Below are 21,854 nucleotides of genomic sequence, written 5' to 3' on the forward strand. Positions count from 1 at the left end.
TCTGTACTATATCCCTCCCAGGACAACTGGAGCCTAAAATATCATGATCAGTGATGAATATGTGTTCTCCAGGTAAGGAGTATTGCTAGTAATTAAACAGTATTAATTCTATCAGTTTTGATTTATTCTGCTCTTTCAAAAATGAAGCTCAATCTTCTATTTTCTTTCTGCCTTGCTCCAAGCAATAGAATTGATGTTTGGGGATTATCATATAAATCTACTTTTTGGTCAGCCAGTGCTGGGGAATTTTTTCAATATATTACAAATGTATTCATTACTCTCTCGTTCATAAAAATAATTAAAAACTACAGGCCGAATAAAAATTCCCAGACCACAAAAGCCTGACTGGCACTCCACTGCCAAAAACCAGGGTTGCCAGTGTCTTAGTTTACGGGTTTCTTAATGAGAAATTGTACTGCTCATTCAATAAAGGACTTAAGGGGACATTTCCTGGTGTTGTTTGCAGGAGTTACGAAAGTCCTATACATCAAACTGAAAAGGGACTACTATTACTTTCTGCATATTTTTAGCAATTCAGAAATGACTTACCCTAAAATGAAAACTATCAAAAAAAAATTCTTTAAAAGTGATCCCCAGGATGTTAATAACATGTGTTCACAATGCCATTTTTTTTAAAAAATCAAGGAAGGAAGGTAGAGAGAAATACAAGTAGATCCAATCCATCATTGTGATATCCAAGTTTCTTCTTAGATAAAACAGACATAAAACATGTGCTATACAAGCCCCAGATGACCTTCAAGACATCTAAGTACAGTGTATATGGATTTTTAAGTATAATTAACAACTCCTGTTTTTCCATTTAAAGAATACAAGTTCTGTTTCTTTGACAGGCAATAGCAAATCAATTCTGTTCTCAAATGTTAAAAAAAGCAATTAAAAATAAGATGAATTAAAATACTACAAGGGCTCATAGGGTTTTGGCTGGTGGACTTCTTTTTTCCTCACCTTTAACTTACGGCAATTTTGTTTTGACACTTTTTTAATTAATTAATTTATTTATTTTTTAACATCATTATTGGAGTATAATTGCTTTAAACTGTTGTGTTACTTTCAGCTCTATAAAAAAGTGAATCAGCTATATGTATACATATATCCCCATTTCCCCTCCCTCTTGCGTCTCCCTCCCACCCTCCTTATCCCACCCCTCTAGGTGGTCACAAAGCACCAAGCTGGTCTCCCTCTGCTATGCAGAGGCTACCCACTAGCTATCTATTTTACATTTGGTAGTGTATATATGTCCATGCCACTCTCTCACCCCGTCCAGCTTACCCTTCCCACTCCCTGTGTCCTCAAATCCATTCTCTACATCTGCGTCTTTATTACTGTCTTGGCCATAGGTTCATCAGAACAATTTCTTTTTTTTTTAGAATCCATATTTGTTAGCATACAGTATTTGTCTTTCTCTTTCTGACTTACTTCACTCTGTATGACACTACAGGTCCATCCACCTCACTACAAATAACTCCATTTAATTTGTTTTTATGCCTGAGTAATCCATTGTATACATGTGCCACATCTTCTTTATCCATTCATCTGTCGATGGACACTTGGGTTGCTTCCGTGTCCTGGCTATTGTAAATAGTGCTGCAATGAATATTGTGGTACATGACTCTTTTTAAATTATGGTTTTCTCAGGGTATATGCCCAGTAGTGGGATTGCTGTGTCATATGTTAGTTCTACTTTAAGTTTTTTAAGGAACCTCCATACTGTTCTCCACAGTGGCTGTATCAATTTACATTCCCACCAACAGTGCAGGAGGGTTTCCTTTTCTCCACACCCTCTCCAGCATTTATTGTTTCTAGATTTTTTGATGATGGCCATTCTGACTGGTGTGAGGTGATACCCCATTTTAGTTTTGATTTGCATTTCTCTAATAATTAGTGATGTTGAGCATTCTTTCATGTGTTTGTCGGCAGTCTGTATATCTTCTTTGGAGAAATGTCTATTTAGGTCTTCTGCCCATTTTTGGATTGGGTTGTTTGTTTATTCGATATTGAGCTGCATGAGCTGCTTGTATATTTTGGAGATTAATCGTTTGTCAGTTACTTCGTTTGCAGCTATTTTCTCCCATTACGATGGTTGCCTTTTAATCTTGTTTATGGTTTCCTTTGCTGGGCAAAAGCTTTTAAGTTTCATTAGGTCCCATTTGTTTATTTTTGGTTTTATTTCCATTTCTCTAGGAGGTGGGTCAAAAAGGATCTTGCTGTGATTTATGTCATAGAGTGATCTGCCTATATTTTCCTCTAAGAGTTTTATAGTGTCTGGTCTTACATTTAGGTCTTTAATCCATTTTGAGTTTATTTTTGTATATGGTGTTAGGGAGTGTTCTAATTTCATTCTTTTACATGTAGCTGTCCAGTTTTCCCAGCACCAATTATTGAAGAGGCTGTCTTTTCTCCACTGTATATTCTTCCCTCCTTTATCAAAGATAAGGTGACCATATGTGTGTGGGTTTATCTCTGGGCTTTCTATCCTGTTCCATTGATCTATATTTCTGTTTTTGTGTCAGTACCATACTGTCTTGATTACTGTAGGTTTGTAGTATAGTCTGAAATCAGGGCACCTGATTCTTCCAGCTTTGTTTTTCTTTCTCAAGTTTGTTTTCGCCATTCGGGGTCTTTGGTGTATCCATACAAATTGTGAAACTTTTTGCTCTAGTTCTGTGAAAAATGCCATTGGTAGTTTGACACGGATTACACTGAATCTGTAGATTGCTTTGGGCAATAGAGTCATTTTCACAATGTTGATTTTTCCAATCCAAGAACATGGTATATCTCTCCATCTGTTTGTACCATCTTTAATTTCTTTCATTGATGTCTTATAGTTTCCTGCATACAGGTTTTTTGTCTCCTCAGGTAGGTTTATTCCTACATATTTTCTTTTTGTTGCAATGGTAAATAGGATTGTTCCCTTCATTTCTCTTTCAGATTTTTCATCATTAGTGTATAGGAATGCAAGAGATTTCTGGGCATTAATTTTGTATCCTGCTACTCTACCAAATTCACTAATTAGCTCTAGTAGTTTTCTGGTAGCATCTTTAGGATTCTGTATGTATAGTATCATGTCATCTGCAAATGGTGACAGTTTTACTTCTTTTCCAATTCTGATTCATTTTAATTCTTTTTCTTCTCTGATTGCTGTGGCTAAAACTTCCAAAACTATGTTGAATAATAGTGGTGAGAGTGGGCAACCTTGTCTTGTTCCTGATCTTAGAGGAAATGGTTTCAATTTTTTACCATTGAGAATGATGTTGGCTGTGGGTTTTGTCATATATGGCCTTTATTATGTTGAGGTAGGTTCCCTCTATGCCTAGTTTTGGAGAGTGTTTATCATAAGTAGGTGTTGAATTTTGTCGAACGCTTTTTCTGCATCTATTGAGATGATCATATGGTTTTTCTCCTTCAATTTGTTAATATGGTTTATCACATTGATTGATTTGCATATACTGAAGAATCCTTGCATTCCTGGGAAAAACTCCACTTGATCATGGTGTGTGATCCTTTTAATGTGCTGTTGGATTCTGTTTGCTAGTATATTGTTCAGGACATTTGCATCTCTATTCATCAGTGATATTGGCCTGTAGTTTTCTTTCTTTGTGGCATCTTTGTCTGGTGTTGGTATCAGGGTGATGGTGGCCTTGTAGAATGAGTTTGGGAGTGTTCCTCCGTCTGCCATGTTTTGGAAGAGTTTAAGAAGGAGAGGTGTTAGCTCTTCTCTAAATGTTTGATAGAATTCGCCTGTGAAGCCATCTGGTCCTGGGCTTTTGTTTGTTGGAAGATTTTTAATCACAGTTTCAATTTCAGTGCTTGTGATTGGTCTGTTCATATTTTCTATTTCTTCCTGGTTCAGTCTTGGAAGGTTGTGCTTTTCTAAGAATTTGTCCATTTCTTCCAGGTTGTCCATTTTATTGGCATAGAGTTGCTTGTAGTAGTCTCTTAGTATGCTTTGTATTTCTGTGGTGTCCGTTGTAACTTGTTCTTTATCATTTCTAATTTTATTGATTAGAGTCCTCTCCCTCTTTTTCTTGATGAGTTTGGCTAATGGTTTATCAATTTTGTTTATCTTCTCAAAGAACCAGCTTTTAGTTTTATTGATCTTTGGTATCATTTTGTTCATTTCTTTTTCACTTATTTCTGATCTGATCTTTGTGATTTCTTTCCTTTTGCTAATTGGCGGGGGGGGGGTTGTTCCTCTTTCTCTAGTTGCTTTAGGTGTAAGATCAGTTTGTTTATTTGAGACTTTTCTTGTTTCTTAAGGTTGGATTGTATTTCTATAAACTTCCTTCTTAGAACTGCTTTTGCTGTATCCCATAGGTTTTGGGTCATCGTGTTTTCATTGTCATTTGTTTCTAGGTATTTTTTGATTTCCTCTTTGATTTCTCCAGTGATCTCTTGGTTATTTAGTAGTGTACTGTTTAGCCTCCACGTGTTTGTATTTTTTACAGTTTTTTTCCCTTAATTGATATCTAGTCTCATAGCGTTGTGGTTGGAAAAGATACTTGATACAATTTCAACTTTTTAAATTTACAAAGGCTTGATTTGTGACCCAAGATATAATCTATCCTGGAGAATGGTCCATGAGCACTTGAGAAGAAAATGTATTCTGTTGTTTTTGGATGGAATGTCCTATAAATATCAATTAAGTCCATCTTATTTAATGTGTTATTTAAAGCTTGTGTTTCCTTATTTATTTTCATTTTGGATGATCTGTCCACTGGTGAAAGTGGACTGTTAAAGTCCCCTATATGATTGTGTTACTGTTGCTTTCCCTGTTTATGGCTGTTAGCATTTGCCTTATGTGTTGAGGTGCTCCTATGTTGGGTGCAAAAATATTTATAATTGTTATATCTTCTTCCTGGATTGATCCCTTGATCATTACGTACTGTCCTTCTTTGTCTCTTGTAATAGTCTTTATTTTAAAGTCTATTTTGTCTGATATGAGAATTGCTACTCCAGCTTTCTTTTGATTTCCATTTGCATGGAATATCTTTTTCCATCCCCTCACTTTCAGTCTGTATGTGTCGCTAGGTCTGATGTGGGTCTCTTGTAGACACCATATGTATGGGTCTTGTTTTTGTATCCATTCAGCCAGTCTGTGTCTCTTGGTTGGAGCATTTAATCCATTTACTTAAGGTAATTACTTAAGGTAAATATTGATATGTATGTTCCTATTACCATTTTCTTAATTGTTTTTAGTTTGTTATTGTAGGTCTTTTCCTTCTCTTGTGTTTCCTGTCTAGAGAAGTTTCTTTAGCATTTGTTGTAAAGCTGGTTTGCTGGTGCTTAATTCTCTTAACTTTTACTTGTCTGTAAATATTTTAATTTCTCCATCAAATCTGAATTAGCTCCTTGCTGGGTAGAGTAATCTTGGTTGTAGTTTTTGCCCTTTCATCACTTTAAATATGTCCTGCCACTCCTTTCTGGCTTGCAGAGTTTCTGCTGAAAGATCAGCTGTTAACCTTATGCGGATTCCCTTCTATGTTATTTGTTGCTTTTCCCTTGCTGCTTTTAATATTTATTCTTTGTATTCAATTTTTGATAGTTTTATTAATATGTGTCTTGGTGTGTTTCTCCTTGGATTTATCCTTTATGGGACTCTCTGCACTTCCTGGACTTGATTATTTCCTTTCCCATGTTAGGGAAGCTTTTGACTGTAATCTCTTCAAATATTTTCTCAGTCCCTTTCTTTTTCTCTTCTTCTTCTGGGACCGCTATAATTTGAATGTTGGTGTGTTTAATGTTGTTCCAGAGGTTTCTGAGACTGTCCTCAATTCTTTTCATTATTTTTTCTTTATTCTGCTCTGTGGTAGTTATTTCCACTACTTTATCTTCCAGGTCACTTATCCAGTCTTCTGCCACAGTTATTCTGCTATTGAGTCCTTCTGGAGAATTTTAAATTTCATTTATTTTGTTCTTCATCATTGTTTGTTTGCTCTTTAGTTCTTTTAGGTCCTTGTTAAACATTTCTTGTATTTTCTCCATTGTATTTCTGAGATTTTGGATCATCTTTACCAGCATTACTCTGAATTCTTTTTCAGGTAGACTGCCTATTTCCTCTTCATTTGTTTGTTCTGGTGGGTTTTTACCTTGCTCCTTCATCTGCTGCATATTTCTCTGTATTCTCATTTTGTTAAACTTATTGTGTTTGGGGTCTCCTTTTTACATGCTAGCAGTTCGTGGTTCCCGTTGTTTTTGGTGTCTGCCCCCAGTGGATAAGGTTGATTCAGTGACTTGTGTAGCCTTCCTGGTGGAGGGGACTAGTGCCTGTGTTCTGGTGGGTAGGTGCTGGATCTTGTCTTTGGGGTGGGCAGGACTGTGTCCAGTTTTGTGTTTTGGGGGTGTCTGTGAACTTAGTATGATTTTAGGCAGCCTCTCTGCTAATGGGTGGGGTCATGTCTCTGTCTTGCTAGTTGTTTGGCATGGGGCATCCAGCACTGGAGCTTGCTGTTGGTTGGGTGGATCTGGGTCTTAGCATTGAGATGGAGATCTCTGGCAGAGCTCCGCCAATTGATATTACTTTGTGCTGTGAGGTCTCTGGTGGTCCAATGTCCTGAACTCAGCTCTCCCACCTCAGAAGCTCAGGCCTGACACCAGGCCAGAGCACCAAAACCCTGTCAGCCACATGGCTCAGAAGAAGAGCGAGAAAAAAAGAATGAAAAATAATAAATAAAAATTTATTTAAATAAAACAATTTTTAATTAATAATAATAAAAAATAAAAGAGAGCAACCAAACCAATAAACAAATCCACCAGCGATAAGAAGCGCTAAAAGCTATACTAAGATAAACATAAAAATCAGAAACAAATCATTCACAGACAGCAAACCCTATTCTACAGTTGCTCCTAAAGTCCACCGCCTCAATTTTGGGATGATTCGTTGTCTGTTCAGGTATTCCACAGATGCAGGGTACATCAAGTTGATTGTGGGAATTTAATCCACTGCTCCTGAGGCTGCTGGGAGAAATTTCCCTTTCTCTTCTTTGTTCTTAGAGCTCCTGGGGTTTGGCTTTGGTTTTGGCCCCACCTCTGCATGTAGGTCACCCTTAGGCATCTGTTCCCCGCCCAGAAAATAGGGGGTTAAAGCAGCGGCTGATTAGGGGGCTCTTGCTCACTCATGCCCAGGGGAGGGAGGGGTACGGTAGTCCTAACTAGAATGCGGGGCGAGCCTGCAGCAGCAGAGACCAACATAACATTGCAACAGCCTGAGGCACGCCGTGTGTTCTCCGAGGGAAGTAGTCCCTGGATCACAGGACCCTGGCAGTGGCGGGCTACACTGGCTCCATTTGGCGGCGGGTGGTGGGGGGTGTGGATAGTGACCTATGCTTGCACACAGGATTCTTGGTGGCTGCAGTAGCTGCGTTAACGTTTCATGACTGTCTCTGTTGTCCAAGCTGATAGCTGTGGCTCACGCCCGTCTCTGGAGCTCATTTAGGCGGTGCTCTGCCTTCTGTGGGCAGACAGGGAAGGAATCCCCTCTCCTTGTGCACCTTGAAACAACAGTCTCTTGCCTCTTAGGCAGGTCCAGACATTTTCCTGGACTCCCTCTGGGCTAGCTGTGGTGCACTAGCCCCCTTCAGGCTGTGTTCATGCAGCCAACCCCTGTCCTCTCCCTGGGATTCGTACTCCGAAGCCTGAGCCTCAGCTCTCAGCCCCCACCTGCCCCAGTGGGTGAGCAGACAAGCCTCTCAGGCTGGTGAGTGCTAGTTGGCACCAATGCTCTGTGCAGGAATCTCTCCGCTTTGCCCTCTGCACCCCTATTGCTGTGCTCTCTTCCATGGCTCCAAAGCTTCCCCCTCTCCTACCCTCCGTCTCTGCCAGTGAAAGGTCTTCCTAGTGCGTGGAAACTTTTCCTCCTTCACAGCTCCCTCCCAGAGGTGCAGATTCTGTCCCTATTCTTTTGTCTCTGTTTTTCCTTTTTTCTTTACCGCTACCCAGGTATGTGGGTATTTTCTTGCCTTTTGGGAAGTCTGAGGTCTTCTGCCAGCGTTCAGTAGGTGTTCTGTAGGAGTTGTTCCACATGTAGATGTATTTCTGATGTATTTGTGGGGAGGAAGGTGATCTCCATGTCTTACTCCTCTGCCATCTTGAAGGTCCCCCACCTACAGCAATTTTAATTTACAGGGCTTATTAGAGAAGCACCTTTGGTTTGATCTATCTCTTGGGACGAAGAGCTGGCCTTTCAAATGCAGCAGAGATCTGCGGAGGCCACAGCACTGTGAGGCAGCCAAGCCACTGATGCTAGATTGTTTGTTTCACTTGGTAGACCAGCTGTGACAGATCGTTTTATTTACAGCAAGAATATTAATTTTCTAGTTTTGGTAACAAAAATACAATGCTCGTTTGTATTGTTGTAAAACTTGTAAATATGCGCTGCAGGATAAGTAGTATTCAAAGCAACATCCTAATTAAAAGGAAAATTCAGTTGTTTTGCAAGATAATATAAGGAGGGCACATAAACTGTAAATAAGATGCATGGTAAAAATGAAAAAGACAGGTTGGATAGGAGAAGAATGAAATAAGATTTGGAAATGTGCTTTTAAAATGAACAAATTGTGAGATAATGTTTCATTAAACAATAAAAATAACAGACGAGTGGCAAAGATGTAATAGAAATTCCTATGTATACCATTTTAATTTTAATATAATTTTCCCCAGTGCATCCACGTTTATTGAACTACTATGACAGTTTCTTTCTCACCCTGTCCAAAGTTACTGAGGGAAGGTACTTTGCTGTAAATAATTCCCTGATTATGAACATGAAAACAATCCAGAAACTGACCACAGTGTTTTTTAAAAATGGCAGAGCATCTGCTCAGCACCAAAGCCTTAAGAGAATGGCAAAGTATGTTCCATTTCCTCAGGCAAGCAGAAGGAGAATATAGAAAACCACCTTCCCTATGTCTTCCTGCATAAAGTAACTCCACACACTTGTTTCTTTTTTACTTTTTAAAAAATGCAGAGAAGACTTCGATGACACCACAATCTACACTGTGCTGTCCATAACAGAGCTGATGCCAAGGAGGTGCCAGGTCCAGTAAACAAGCATTGATGTGACTTGAGGGAGATGCACATCAGTGCAGTCTCAGTTTCTCAGTCTGAAAAATGGGGTGATAATACTTACCTCTTCTCTTCAAGCCGGATAGACACATAAAAGTTTAGTAAATATTACTTAAATATGGATGTGAGGGCACAAAGTCCACATATGTGGAAGATGTGATGGAGTGAAGACAGGAAGTCCAGAGGGAGCCCTATATCTTACTGACCCCCACTGAGGAAGCTGAGTAAAATGTCCAAGTCCAAGCAACCTCACATACACCTCAGGCATTTCAACCACCAAGGTAAGAAATCCTCCCCTCCTTTGCTTACACTCATGTAAGTCAATTAACTCATGTATTTATTTATTGGCTGTCATCAATGTTCTGACGGATCCTTAATTTTTTTAATATAAATTTATTTATTTATTCTTTTATTTAATTTTTGGCTGCATTGGGTCTTTGCTGCTGCACACGGGTTTTCTCTAGTTGCTGAGAGCAGGGGCTACTCTTTGCTGCAGTGCGCGGGCTTCTCATTGCGGTGGCTGCTCTTACTGTGGAGCACAGGCTCTAGGCACGTGGGCTTCAGTAGTTGTGGCACACGGGCTTCAGTAGTTGTGGCTTGTGGGCTCTAGAACGCAGGCTCAGTAGTTGTGGCACATGGGCTTAGTTGCTCCGCGGCATGTGGGATCTTCCTGGACCAGGGCTTGAACCCATGTCCCCTGCATTGGCAGGCAGATTCTTAACCACTGTGCCACCAGGGAAGCCCCGGATCCTTAATTTTTAAAAATATCCAAAAGTAGACACCATGCCCTGCTCATTCTTTTGCTTTTAATCTGGTGTGGTTATAGAGTAGTAATCCAATTTCTGTTAAACATCAGTGCTCAAATACTCTTTTTTGCCATTCACATTCTGGTTTGTTTTATTACTTTCTTATTTTCCAAAAGTTTATCAGGCAAGAGAAAGATGTACTTGTTCATGCATAGGTAAACTATGTGCCAAATATTCAACCAATCCATTTTATTAACTAGGTTATCAGTTAATCCCTTTGGTGAACAGAATTCATAACGATACAGTGGGACTAACTTTTAATTTTGATTTTTATACTAGATTAAGTAGTAGAAAGTTATGGAACACATGCCAATGGACCTACAAAAGCAAAGAATAGCTTATGTAGATAGAAAAAAATAGGCTCATAAACAAGTATTTTTATAATAAGTGTTCTGCCGTTAGAGTTGCAAATCATGAGCACACTGTGCTTATAAATTTTGCATTATTTTTTCTAGAAAAATTCTAAGGATTTAAATCGAAGTTTCCAAGTCCATCTGATTTCTTAATATAAAAATCAATTGCAGTGGTTTTCTATTCTATTTTTTTAAAAAGCTTCATTGATCAAATACAAATAGAGTAAAAGTCATCATTAAATACATCCCCAGACATCATATATTCAGACTTCATGATCACAGATCAGCTGGTAGGACCTATTTATTACAAAGGCAACTTGAGGATGTCTGAAGGATCTACCAAAGCAGATTTCCTTTCCGAGAGCAGAGGCCCCTTCTCCAGGTGAAACTGCCCAGCCACCCTTCCTATAGAGGTCCCTCCAGGCCACTGTTTCAGATAATCTTAGCATACTCCTTGGCTGACATGTGAGGCACTCGGAGTCTTGCTGGATCTTCAAAATCAACGTGGAAGAGACCAAACCGGCTGCTGTACCCATGCGTCCACTCAAGTTATCCAGAAAAGACCAAGCACAATATATTTGAAGACTGACTTTATCAAGTTGGATAGCTAAAATTACAAAAACAAAAAATTACCATTTCCCCAAAGGTTTTATGAGAACACAAAATCATTGATGACCAGTGTGGATGGGTGTCTTTCTCCTGCAGAGGATCACAGTGGGAACAGAAAAAGGCTTGTCTCAATCCCCTTTTTATTTTATTTTATTTTATTTTATTTTGCGGTATGCGGGCCTCTCACTGTTGTGGCCTCTCCCGTTGCGGAGCACAGGCTCCGGAAGCGCAGGCTCAGCGGCCATGGCTCACTGGCCTAGCCGCTCCACGGCATGTGGGATCTTCCCGGACCGGGGCACGAACCCGTGTCGCCTTCATCGACAGGCGGACTCTCAACCACTACGCCACCAGGGAAGCCCCTCAATCCCCTTTTTAAATTTCCTGTTTTAACCAAGCAAGGGCTTCATTCACGAAGTTAATTTACATGCCTTTTTATTTGTTGTCCTCCCCGCTTCTTTAGATTGAGGAGCTATTTAATCTCTGAATTTCATCCAAGGTCCAAGAATATAATAGGCCCCAATTAATTTTTATTAAAATTGTAAATAAATGAATAAATAAATTATGACACTAAAAAAAGAAGTTAAATTACATAATTCTAAATATTTGGTTATTCATTCATTTTGACATTCATTTTATTCATTGTCTTTTACTCAGTACACATCTTTTCAACACCTACTATTCTTCAGACACGAAGAAACACACACACACAGAGTTTCTCCCTAATACCTTAGAAATGTATTCAGTAAAAATACTACCCAGATTCTAAATACAACTTCAAGATAATCTAGAAAGCCCATTGGTAAATTGGAAAAAAGTGATAGCAGCACAGCTGAGGAAGACCCAGTACTTACCTTGTGATCAAACTGAGGTATATCTTATAATTCTGGAAATAGAATCTCCAAAATGAAAAGGATCAGCACAGGGTTCTGGCTGTGCCTTTATCCTAGACTGAGTAGGCACAGAAATGCCACAGCATCTTCTCTGCCCCACATCTAAACTCAGAGTAGTGCTTAAGCCCTAAAAGACAAAGCACTAGACCACCTCCCCTCCAAATGCACATATGCACAAACACAATATTCTATATAATTTCATCTGCGGATGCCCCAGACACCATCCGTGGACTCCATATTAAGACGCCAAAGTGTGGAGAATTCTTTAAGTAGTTTTACACTGATTTCTTTCATTTAGTCAGGGAATTGAGCTCATTTTTTATTTAGCATTTTAAGTTTGGCAAAACCTTTAGGTTGTGTGAATCTTTGCATTGAGCATTCTCTTTTTTTAAAACCATAGCAAGTAAACCTTATCTATGGGATGTACTTAAATCTGTTTCACGGTGCAGAAATTAAATTCAAAGGCAAGTTTTCTTTATAAGGTAGACATAATCCTAAATAAGTTAGGTGAAAATGAACATTTATATAATAAATCAAATTTTAATTTTACTGGGGCTTTCTTTCAACGTAAATGACTCTTCTAGCTTCAGCAAACCAAGATCCACTTTTTAATTTTTTCTGTTATAAATCTGTATTTTTCAGGTGTCTCAAAATTACTATACCCATATACTATTACACATGTGTTGATTGCCAAATCTTAGAATTTTTTTTAACTATGGATAGACAAATGGAATTTTTTTTTTACTATGGATATTCTGTAGACAAATGGAATGTTTTTTATTAGTATGGATATTCTATAGAAAAATGGAATTATTATTTTTTCTTTTTTACTATGGATAGTCCATTGACAAAGGTTTTCTGACAGGTTAATTGATGCATAACCCCTCTACCTTTGTGCATGGAGGCATACAAAGTGCTTTACTTAGAGAATGCCCTGTGAATGGCCTCAAGGCAGGAATTAAACCACACTGGATTGACTCTTTTTAAATAAAGTGTTATTGGAAAATGAAATATATACCATTCAAGCACATCAAGCTTGATAGGAGTTAAAACACTTACTAGGTATGCCTTCTCCTCCCACTTGACCACCTTGTCACATGCCTCCTCCCCTCTCTTGTCAACCACAATCTGCAAAATACAAATATTTTTAAATAATCTTTTAAAATTTAATTTCTGGAAGGAATATATCTAAGAATGAAAACGACTAAAACCAAATACCAGGCCATAAAATGGCAATCTTTTTTGACTGCCTTATAATTCAATGTGGGGACATGTGAAAATCTGCATATCTTCTTTCTCATTTGCAGAACTACTTCTCAACAAGGCAGTCTGCCAGGTATAAAGCCAGGCAGTTTCTGAAAACATGCACAGTGCCACCAATCATGTACAAAAAGATTGATTCATGTGCTAAACCAGGAGATAAAAACAATGCCCTGCCTGCTTGGAAGGGAGCAAAAAGGAAATCTTGACAATTTCATTGTTAACTGCCAGGAGTTCCGCAGCAGGTACTAAACGGCCTGAGTGACACTGGTGGATGTCTCTGCATTTTCATTGCAGGAACACTCAAGTAGAGAATTACCTGGTTAGGGCTGAAGAGCTAGCCTGCTGGAATCCTTCTGATGGTGCTACCACTGGTAAAAATTACAAAACCGTATCGGAACCTGCATGCTTCTCCTGTTCCTACCTCCTCAAGAACAGAAAGAGACCATCATCACATTTCTTGTCACCATGACTTATGGGGTCCCAAATCTTAGTTGGGAAAAAACATTTCTGTTAATTCACTCTCTTTCTTTAAGCAGAGTTGCAGGCAAAGTAAACCCAGACTGACAGGAACTGCAGATGGGTACAAAGTACACGGGGATGAATACGATACCCATACCGGGGTCAGAGTTTGGTTTTGGAATAAAAGGACAGTAGGAAAGATCTCACAGTCAGCAGGTTGAATTTAAAGATGCAAGGAGAAAAATATCTAAGACTTATTAATATATTATAGCCTTCAGCTGTTCTCATTATAAGAAATCTATGCCAGTGTTGTACTATACACACACACATACACACACACACACTTATGCATGTACACATACACTCACTGCCCTGTGCTGGCCAAACTGAAAAGGTTGAGGAAACAGTCCTTCACCAGACAGTTCTCACTGCTGACACCAACTTCAGGTTCAAGGGGTTCCCAAAACCATGCTCAGTTTCAATAATTTGCTAGAAGAACTCTCAGAACTCACAGAAACCTCTTGTAGTCACAGTTATGGTGTATTACAGCAAAGGATACATAATAATATAAGCCAAAGGAAAAGACACATAGGTCAGAAATTGATGTCTTCAAACATAAAGTTTACATTGTCTTTTTCCCTAGGAGTCAGGACAAGTTGTCCTCCTGGTGTTGACATGTGACAACACACACAGAGTACTGCCAACCAGAGAAGGTCACCTGAGCTTCGGTGTCCAGTTTTTATAGGGACTTTGTTACATTGGCATGATTGATTGATTGCCCATGTGGATGTCTCAATCGCCCAGGTCAAGTGACACCGTGTGACCCAGAGTCCCTCACTCAGTCACATGACTGGTCTTCCTAATGTGACTAGCACTCACCCTAAACAAGGACATTCATCAGGTTGTAATAGATTTTTTTTCTCCCAGAAGCTAAGGGCAAAGGCCAATCCATGCTTTGGGCAAAACCAAACTCTTTACTACACACACACATATGAACACACACATTTTAGAAACACCTTATTTCATGGTATTGGGCAAATTCCTCTCAATTTACTGACTTAACGAGGTATCGTGATTATGCCTCTGTCTATCATGTTAGAAAGGGCTAGAAATCGGGCACTCAGCATCAGTGGGATTTATTTCCACACAGTTTATAAACAGAGATAATCTGTGTTTTCAAGATTGCCTAGACATCCATGAATGTGACGTAACTATGAAGCTATAAAACATACCACTAATCCACAGACCCAAGCTGCCAGGACACGAAACAGTGGAAAGGTCCAGGACAGTGTAAAAGGCAGCACCTCACAAAAAAAAAAAAAAAAAAAAAAAAAAAAAAAAAAAAAAAAAGAGAGAGAGAGAGAGAGAGATAAAGCACCAAGAATGGATAAGAAGAAAAATTATAGGCCCTTAAGTCATGACCCTGGGGGTGAGTTGGACACCAGGCAGGGCCTGGGAGTGACCGGACTGCGAGACTACTTTCCTCCTGAGACATCTCTGTGCTGCTCCTTTTAAAGGCATTTCTTGGTTGAGTAGAAACATGTTTCCATCAGACCATTTTAGGTTCAACTGTTTAGTGCCCAAGAGAATAAATCTAAACTTCTCATCCAGAGAAAGGCAACAGTCAGGCCTTCAAGTTCAGGTCACTGCAGATATTTACCAAGACAGTTCACTTATTCATTGAACAAATGTTCATTAACTGTTTCCTATGTGCTGGGTACTGTTCTGGCTCTGAGGTTACAGCATAAGAGCTGTGTGGCTGACAAGGTCTTCGTGCTCTGGCCTGGTATCAGGCCTGAGCCTCTGAGGTGGAAGAGCCAAGTTCCAGACTTTGTACCACCAGAGACCTCCTGGCCCCAAGTAATATCAATCAGCAAGAGCTCTGCCAGAGATCTCCGTCTCAACGGTAAGACCCAGATCCACCCATCCAACAAGAAGCTCCAGTGCTGGATGCCCCATGCCGAACAACTAGCAAGACAGGAACACAATCCCACCCATTAGCAGAGAGACTAAGTTCACAGTTCACATACTAAGTTCACAGACACCCCCAAAACACACCACTGGACATGGCCCTGCCCACCAGAAAGACAAGATCCAGGCCCCAACCACCAGAACACAAGCACCAGTCCTCTCCACCAGGAAGGCTACACAAGCCAGTGAACCAACTTCACCCACAGGGGGCAGACAAAAAAAAAATGGGAACTATGAATGTGCAGCCTGGAAAAAGGAGACCCCAAACACAATAAGTTCAACAAAATGAGAAGACAAAGAAATATGTAGCAGATGAAGGAACAAGGTAAAAACCCACCACACCAAACAAATGAAGAGGAAATAGGCAGTCTACCTGAAAAAGAATTCAGAGTAATGATAATAAAGATGATTCAAAATCTCAGAAACACAATGAAGAAAATAAAGAAACGGTTAACAAGGACCTAGAAGAACTAAAGAGCAAACAAACAATGATGAAGAACACAATTACTGAAATTAAAAATTCTCTAGAAGGACTCAATAGTAGAATATCTGAGGTAGCAGAATGGATAAGTGACCTGGAAGATAAAATAGTGGAAATAACTACCACAGAGCAGAATAAAGAAAAAATAATGAAAAGGATTGAGGACAGTCTCAGAGACCTCTGGGACAACATTAAACACACCAACATTCAAATTATAAGGGTCCCAGAAGAGGAAGAGAAAAACAAAAGGTCTGAGAAAATATCTGAAGAGGTTATAGTCAAAAGCTTCCCTAACATGGGAAAGGAAATAGTCAATCAAGTCCAGGAAGTGCAGAGACATGCCAAATATATATTATTTGGCAAGGAGAAACATGCCAAAATATATATTAATCAAACTTTCAAAAATTGAATACAAAGAATAAATATTAAAAGCAGCAAGGGAAAAGCAACAAATAACATACAACAGAATCAGCATAAGGTTAACAGCTAATCTTTCAGCAGAAACTCTGCAAGCCAGAAAGGAGTGGCAGGACATATTTAAAGTGATAAAAGGGAAAAACCTACCACCAAGATTACTCCACCCACCAAGGATCTCATTCAGATTTGGCAGACAAACTAAAACCTTTACAGACAAGCAAAACTTAAGAGAATTAATAAGAACCACCAAACCAGCTTTACAATAAATGCTAAAGAAATTTCTCTAGGCAGGAAACACAAGAGAAGGAAAAGACCTACAATAACAAACCCAAAACAATTAAGAAATGGTAATAGGAAAATACATATAGATATCTACCTTAAATGTAAATGCATTAAACGCTCCAACCAAAAGACATAGACTGGCCAAATGGTTACAAAAAAAAGACCTGTACATATGCTGTCTACAGGAGACCCAATTCAGACTTAGGGACACATACAGACTGAAAGTGAGGGGATGGAAAAAGATATTCCATGTAAATGGAAATTAAAAGAAAGCTGGATTAGCAATTCTCATATCAGACAAGATAAATTTCAAAATAAAGACTACTACAAGAGACAAAGAGGACACTACATAATGACCAAGTGATCAATCCAAGAAGAAGATATAACAATTATAAATATTTTTGCACCCAACATAGGAGCACCTCAATACATAAGGCAAATGCTAACAGCCATGAAAGGGGAAATCGACAGTAACACAATAATAGTAGGGGATTTTAACACCCCATTTTCACTAATGGACAGATCATCCAAAATTAAAATAATTTTATTATTTTAATAAAATTATAATAAGATTTAAATGACACATTAAACAAGATGGACTTAATTGATATTTATAGGACATTCCATCCAAAAACAACAGAATACACATTCTTCTCAAGTGCTCATGGAATATTCTCCAGGATAGATCATATCCTGGGTCACAAATCAAACCTTGGTAAATTTAAGAAAATTGAAATTGTATCAAGTATTTTTTCTGACCACAACAATATGAGATGAGATATCAAATACAGGAAAACAACTGTAAAAAATACAAACATATGGGGAGTAAACAATACACTACTAAATAACTAAGAGATCACTGAAGAAATCAAATAGGAAATCAAAAACTACCTAGAAACAAGTGAGAATGAAAACACAATGACCCAAAACCTATGGGATGCAGCAAAGGCAGTTCTAAGAGGGAAGTTTATAGCAATACAATCCTACCTCAAAAAACAAGCAAATCTCAAATAAACAACCTAACCTTACGTCTTAAGCAATTAGAGAAAGAAGAACAAAAACATCCCAAAGTTAGCAGAAGGAAAGAAGTCATAAAAATCAGATCAGAAATAAATGAAAAACAAATGAAGGAAACAATAACAAAGATCAATAAAACTACAAGCTGGTTCTTTAAGAAAATAAACAAACTTGATAAACCATTAGCCAGACTCATCAAGAAAAAAAGAGAGAAGACTCAAATCAACAGAATTAGAAGTGAAAAAGGATAAGTAACAACTGACACTGCAGAAATACAAAGGATCATGAGAGACTACTACAAGCAATTATATGCCAATAAAATGGACAACCTGGAAGAAATGGACAAATTCGTAGAAAAGCACAACCTTCTGAAACTGAACCAGGAAGAAATAGAAAATATTAACAGACCAATCACTGAAAATGAAACTGTGATTAAAAATCTTCCAACAGGGCTTTCCTGGTGGCGCAGTGGTGGAGAGTCCGCCTGCTGATGCAGGGGACACGGGTTCATGCCCCGGTCCGGGAGGATCCCACATGCTGTGGAGTGGCTGGGCCCATGAGCCATGGCCGCTGAGCCTGCGCATCCAGAGCTTGTGCTCGGCAATGGGAGAGGCCACAACAGTGAGAGGCCTGCGTAACGAAAAAAAAAAATCTTCTAACAAACAAAAGCCCAGGACCAGATGGCTTCACAGGTGAATTCTGTCAAACATTTAGAGAAGAGCTAACACCTATCCTTCTCAAACTCTTCCAAAATATAGTAGACAGAGGAACACTCCCAAACTCATTCTACAAGGCTACCATCACCCTGATACCAAAACCAGACAAAGATACCGCAAAAAAAAAGTTACAGTCCAATACCACTGATGAACATACATGCAAAAATCCTAAACAAAATGTGAGCAAACAGAATCCAACAGCACATTAAAATGATCACACACCATGATCTAGTGGTTTACCCCAGGAATGCAAGGATTCTTCAATACATGCAAATCAATATGATACAGCATATTAACAAATTGAAGGAGAAAAAACATATGATCATCTCAATAGATGCAGTAAAATCTTTCGACAAAATTCAACACCCATTTATGCTAAAAACTCTCCAGAAAGTGGGCAGAGAGGGAAACTACCTCACCATAATAAAGGCCATATATGACAAACCCACAGCCAACATCATTCTCAAAGGTGAAAAATTGAAAGCATTTCTACTAAGATCAGGAACAAGACAAGGTTTTACACTCTCACCACTATTATTCAACATTGTTTTGGAAGTTTTAGCCACAGCAATCAGAGAAGAAAAAGAAATAAAAGGAATCCAAATTGGAAAAGAAGAAGTAAAGCTGTCACTGTTTGCAGATGACGTGATACTATACATAGAGAATCCTAAGGATGCTACAAGAAAACTACTAGAGCTAATCAATGAAATTAGCAGAGTAGCAGGACACAAAACTAATGCACAGAAATCTCTTGCATTCCTATACACTAATGATGAAAAATCTGAAAGCGAAATTAAGGAAACAATCCCATTTACCATTGAAATAAAAAAGAATAAAATATCTAGGAATAAACCTACCTAAGGAGAAAAAAGACCTGTTTGCAGAAAACTATAAGACAGTGATGAAAGAAATTAAAGATGATACAAACAGATGAAGTGGTATACAACGTTCTTGGATTGGAAGAATCAACACTGTGAAAATGACTATACTACCCAAAGAAATCTACAGATTCAATGCAATCCCTATCAAACTACCAATGGCAGCTTTCACAAAACTAGAACAAAACATTTCACAATTTGTGGAAACACAAAAGACCCCAAATAGCTAAAGCAATCTTGAGAAAGAAAAACAGAGCTGGAGGAATCAGGCACCCTGACTTCAGACTTTACTACAAAGCTACAGTAATCAAGACAGTATGGTTACTGGCACAAAAACAGAAATATAGATCAATGGAACAGGATAGAAAGCCCAGAGATAAACCCACACACATATGGTCACCTTATCTTTGTTAAAGGAGGCAAGAATATACAATGAAGAAAAGACAGACTCTTCAATAAGTGGTGCTGGGAAAACTGGACAGCTACATGTAAAAGAATGAAATTAAAACACTCCCTAACACCATATACAAAAATAAACTCAAAATGGATTAAAGACCTAAATGTAACACCGGACAGTATAAAACTCTTAGAGGAAAACATAGGCAGAAGACTCTGTGACATAAATCACAGCAAGATCCTTTTTGACCCACCTCCTAGAGAAATGGAAATAAAAATAAACAAATGGGACCTAATGAAACTTAAAAGCTTTTGCCCAGCAAAGGAAACCATAAACAAGATGAAAAGACAACCCTCGTAATGGGAGAAAATATTTGCAAATGAAGCAACTGACAAACGATTAATCTCCAAGATATACAAGCAGCTCATGCAGCTCAATATCAAAAAAAACAAACAAACAATCCAGAAGTGGGCAGAGGACCTAAGTAGACATTTCTCCAAAGAAGATATACAGATTGCCAGCAGATACATGAAAGGACGCTCAACATCACTAATCATTAGAGAAATGCAAATCAAAACTACAATGAGGTATCACCTCACACTGGTCAAAATGGCCACCATCAAAAAATCTACAAAGAATAAATGCTGGAGAGGGTGTGGAGAATAGGGTAACCTCCTGCACTGTTGGTGGGAATGTAAATTGATACAGCCACTATGGAGAACAGTATGTAGGTTCCTTAAAAAACTAAAAGCAGAACTACCATAGGACACAGCAATCCCACTACTGGACATATACCCAAAGAAAACCATAATTCAAAAAGAGTCATGTACCACAATGTTCATTGCAGCACTATTTACAATAGCCAGGACACTGAAGCAACCTAAGTGTCCATCGACAGATGAATGGATAAAGAAGATGTGGCACATATATACAATGGAATATTACTCAGCCATAAAAAGAAACGAAATTGAGTTTTTTGTGGTGAGGTGGATGGACCTAGAATCTGACATACAGAGTGAAGTAAGTCAGAAAGAGAAAAACAAATACCGTACGCCAACATATATATATGGAATCTAAAAGAAAAAAATGGTTCTGATGAACCTAGAGGTAGGACAGAAATAAAGAGGCAGACGTAGAGAATGGACTTGAGGACATGGGGAGGGGGAAGGGTAAGCTGGACGAGGTGAGAGAGTGGCATGTACATATATACAGTACCAAATGTAAAATAGATAGCTAGTGGGAAGCAGCTGCATAGCACAGGGAGATCAGCTCAGTGCTTTGTGACCACCTAGAGGAGTGGGATAGGGAGGGTGGGAGGGAGACACAAGAGGGAGGGGATATGGGGATATATATATATACATACAGCTGATTCACTTTGTTATACAGCAGAAACTAACACAACCTTGCCAAGCAATTATACTCCAATAAAGATGTTAAAAAAAGGAAATTATAAGCCCCTAGATTTCTGTGTTCAGGTAATGGCAGATTACACTATTCAATCAAGTAATGAAAATAAGTAAACATGCTGACTAAAATTTTTTAAACATATTTTCAAAACAATGGAAAGCTGTTAATTTCATAGGGAATTAACAGGCCAAAGCAGGAAGTGGGAACTGAGATTCGTGGGCATGGCAGCTACTTTTTGCCTGATGGAATTTTCCAGTCTTAGGAAATCAGAAACTTTTTCTATTTTCTGGGGTGAGAATAAGTGTCAAAGAAATCTACTATGAGACCCTACACTCAGAAAACTAAGATCCCAAAAGACTAAACCCTGAGTGTAAGTGTGAGCCAGAAGCAAACCAGTCACTGTAAAGTCTTAAGTCACATGGTGGTTCAGAAAATGCTAAGTCTGGATCTTGGATTGAGGTGACCCCAGACTAACAGTACCCAGATACTGGGAAGATACACATTCAAATTCTTTCTAAAGGGAGATACCTATATTCTAAACCTCAAATTATTATTACAAACATTTTAAAGTATAATCGTCAGTACATGTATGACCATACAGACTGCTGGAAAATAATGACATAAAAAAAATCACCAGAATCAACAGACAACAAGAAACAAACCCAGAATGATCTCAGTTATTAGAATTGTCAGACAGACTATAAGATAACCATGTTCATTATGTTTAAATCATAGAGACCAACTTGGAATATCTTTTGAAAAAGAAACCTCTGCAAGATTGGGTTTGCACCCCAGGTCCAGCAGTCACTAGCTGAAGGGGCCTCTCATTT

The 21,854-nt window shown here is 38.6% G+C and overlaps 1 pseudogene; it reads right to left on the reverse strand.

Moving 5' to 3' along the window:
• Positions 1-10,642: 10,642 nt before the first annotated feature.
• Positions 10,643-21,854, reverse strand: part of LOC114902434 — a 150,211-nt pseudogene continuing 138,999 nt past the window's right edge.

The sequence above is a fragment of the Monodon monoceros genome, unplaced genomic scaffold (genome assembly GCF_005190385.1).
Source record: "Monodon monoceros isolate NGI ecotype Baffin Bay Population unplaced genomic scaffold, NGI_Narwhal_1 Super_Scaffold_20, whole genome shotgun sequence".
NCBI classification, from domain to species: Eukaryota; Metazoa; Chordata; class Mammalia; order Artiodactyla; family Monodontidae; genus Monodon; species Monodon monoceros.